We start from the raw sequence: 3,714 nt of genomic DNA, 5'->3' as shown, positions 1-3,714 counted from the left end.
AAGTTGGCAGAAATTACAAGTCTGCCATCGGTTGACTCCTAGTTGACCAATTTGCCATGCTTTCATGTTCAATATTTCTTCAATTATTCATCAAACTTCCATAATTCATTTTCAATTCAATTTTTATCCAAAAATCTTGAAATTTTTCCCTCATACTCATGAATGTGTCTAGAATTTTATTATGAATTTTAATTATTTTTCCATTGGCTGGATTTTTAATGATAATTATTTTCTTCACATGTATGCATAAATGATACATTGTGCCAAATCTTTTGTGAAATTGTCATTTTGTATCCAATGAGCTTGAAATTTTTTGTGGTGAAACTAGACACATTGACCTTCATTTCCATATAAAGTTTGTGCATTTATCATTTGTGGAGTGAGAGTTATGATTTTTTGAAGCTATGTGTTACATTTGGTGCTATACCATGATCATGCATTTTCCCAATTTTTGTTCACATGCTTCCTCTTATCCAATTGACCCCAAATTTTGCATGAACCATCTATCACATGTCTAGTTTGTGTATGAATTTTCTTGGAATTAATCATGCTGTTTTCCATTTGATTGAGAATTTTCTTCCATATGTGGTCATTTGTTGACTTTTTGTGCTATGCCTTGCCAAATCTTTTGTGAAATCCTCATACCATATTGTATGACCATGAAATTTCATATGTGATAAGTAGACATCTCAAGCTTTGCACTGGTGTTAATCTCATTCATTTCTTTGCTGTTTTCAAATTGATATGATTTTTTGAAGTTGACCCATGCTTGTTGACTTTCACCATGCTTACTTGAATTTGATTTGACTTCATGATTTTATTTGAATGCCTTCCTCTCATCCAAATGCATTGAAATTTGACATGTATACCATGTTAGATGATAGGATTGAGTGTGATTTATTTCATAATTTTTGAGATTGTTTGAGTTGACTTTTGAATGAGGTCTTGCTGTTGACCTTTTGTATGCTTCTCTTGCCATGCTTTGCATCCTTTTGCATATGAAATGACCATGATGCATGATATAATTATGAATCCAATTGAGAATGCTTCTTGAATGCTTAGACTTGGTTTGGGTTGACTTTTTCCTTGCTGCCTTGACTTTTTCTTTCATCTTTGACCCTAGGCTAGTCCTAGTGGTCTTCTGAGCTTATGTTGAGTTCATCTGTTTCAGGTTGAGCACCAATGCCCCAAAGACCTTTCAATTTTGATTGAGTTGGTTTGTTTATCATGTGCTAACATTTTGTTTTGTAGGTGACTCATATGCTTGAGTCTTTGTGCCTTGCACAATTGGTCCCTCTGTGGTTGGCTATTGGGTTATTTCCTTTTGATTTTGACTGTTGAGTTGTTTACTAATTGGTCTGACTTTTGCAGGTACTTTAGTTGCTTAAGTTCTTTGAACTTGCTTGCTTGCTTTGCTTTTTAGCATTTGCTTTGAGGTATAATTACTTCTTCTTCATGTAGTCTGGAGACCCGGTCTGTTATTTGACCGGGCAAACTGTCTGAAGTCCTCCTTAAGAGGCAATGCCTGTGTTTGTTTATATTTGTCCCAAGCAGGAAAAGTCCTTCAAGTAAGGCAATTGGTGGAAGGTAGGGATAAGTAATCTATCCCCCACTATTCAGTGTGTCCTCTCTTTGCTCCCATTACATGGTTGAAGCAATGAGATAAATACCCAAGATCTAATCGAGTCAATAATGTGGAGAGAGTTCCTACTTTCTGAACTCCCACACTTTCTTTGATGCTCTCTCTGATATGAGATTGAAGCAATGAGGCACACCCCTCATCTCCTTTTCATCTGCTTCACCTGAGTCCCTCAATGGCCAGGTTAAGAGCGACCTTTACCCATTACAGTGGACTTTTAAAGTCAAACCCTCTTGTGTGAGCCCCATTGTTTTGGCTATAGAGTGTGCTGTTTGATATTCATTGATTGATTGATTGCTTCGTGTGCACTTGCTTGCCTGTATGCTATGCATTTATCATCATCATCAATTGCCATTAATGCATGATCATCTCATTTGTTTTGTGATGCTATCATTGTTGTTTGCCCATTGAGGACAATTGTAAGTCCATTGCTTTGGCATTTGCTCCTGTGATATGGAAGGATAGAGTGTAAGACCTCATTGGTCACTCATATCTTCTGTTTATCTGTGTGTATGTGAGGATACAGTTATAAGTCCCTGTAAGTTGGCATCTGTTGTCCTGTGAACATAATGTGATCTGTTTGATTTGTATGTGAGGTTGCAGTTATAAGTCCCTGTAAGTTGGCATCTGCTTGCCTGTGATCATAGTTTGTTCATCTGTTTGTGTGAGAGGTTGCAATTATAAGTCCCTGTAAGTTGGCATTTGCATTCCTGTGATCATATTGTTGCTTTTGTTTCTTGTATGTGAGGATCCATTGTAAGTCCCAGTGATGTGGCATTGGATTTCCTAGGACCATACTGTGGAGATAACCTAAGTCCAGATAGATTGGCAGTTGACTTCCACATTTCATCTTTGTTTTCTTTTGAGGAGATTAGTGTAAGACCATTGAGTGGCATCTGATATCCATTTCTGTTTTAGGAGACTGGTATAAATCCATTTATTGGTATCCGGTATCCGCTTTCTATTTCTTTGCCTGTGGAGATTAGTGTAAGACCATTGAGTGGCCTCTGATATCCCATTTTGTTTTAGGAGATTGGTATAAGACCAGTGATTGGCCTCCGATATCCGCTTTTGTTTGCTTTGCTTGTTTGTTATTAATTGTTATTCCAAAGGACACACTTGAATCATTTGCTATATGATTTCAAGAAGTGAACCCTCTAAGAAGTTTTTACTTTCCATCTCCATCCATTCATCATTCATTATGTCCTAGACTTTTTCACACTTTATCTTTCAAACTTGACATAAGTGTTGTGCAAACATCTTCATGTTTTTCTAACTAAAAACCTGGACTCAAGTCCTTGACCTTTTTTCAAAACTCCATTTCATAATACTTATTTGAATTGATCTTAATCATACTTTGACTCCATTTTCATAATCATAATCAATAACTCCACTCATTCACTTGTTTTGGCTTTGTCCATTAATGTTTTCATACATGAGCTATAGGTTTGATTTATCTTAGTGGTTGATGTTAATCTCACCTTCTGTCTTTAGTGATTGAATTGTAAGCCTTCCTTGCCTATTATAGGGTTAACCCCTCCCTGGCAAGTTGAAGCTGTTCTCACATGGTGGACGTTGTTGTTTGTATAAGGTTGAGTTTTCTCCCGTGGATAACGTAAAACCTAGGGTTTGTGTTTAAAATTGAACCTAACCCACTTTTGGAAATCTTTTAGCCGAACTACGGCGTTCTGATCCTTACCTTTGATGGAAGGTACGTAGGCAACGGGTTCATCCGTTCGAACCCAATAACCCAATAACCCAATAACCAATAAAACTTGTATATTCTTTTCTCATCATCCCAATCATGTTTGCACAATACTTTTGTCATAACAAATATTAATTCAGCATAACAAGTGTGAAAAGGGCTCCCTAGGAGTACCTAGGACGTAGTGGGTGCCTAACACCTTCCCATTGCGTAATTTACCCCTTACCCAGAATCTCTGATCTTTTTATTAGTTTTCTACGTGTAAAACTTCTTAGGCTTTTGTTCGCTTTTTAGCCAGTCCTTTGGATAAATAAAAGTGCGGTGGCGACTCGAAAATTTCAATGTATCTCTAGCTTATGATTTAACCAAT

The sequence above is a fragment of the Lathyrus oleraceus genome, chromosome 5 (genome assembly GCF_024323335.1).
Source record: "Lathyrus oleraceus cultivar Zhongwan6 chromosome 5, CAAS_Psat_ZW6_1.0, whole genome shotgun sequence".
Classification (NCBI taxonomy): Eukaryota; Viridiplantae; Streptophyta; class Magnoliopsida; order Fabales; family Fabaceae; genus Lathyrus; species Lathyrus oleraceus.
Note: the sequence above shows the minus strand (reverse complement) of the source record.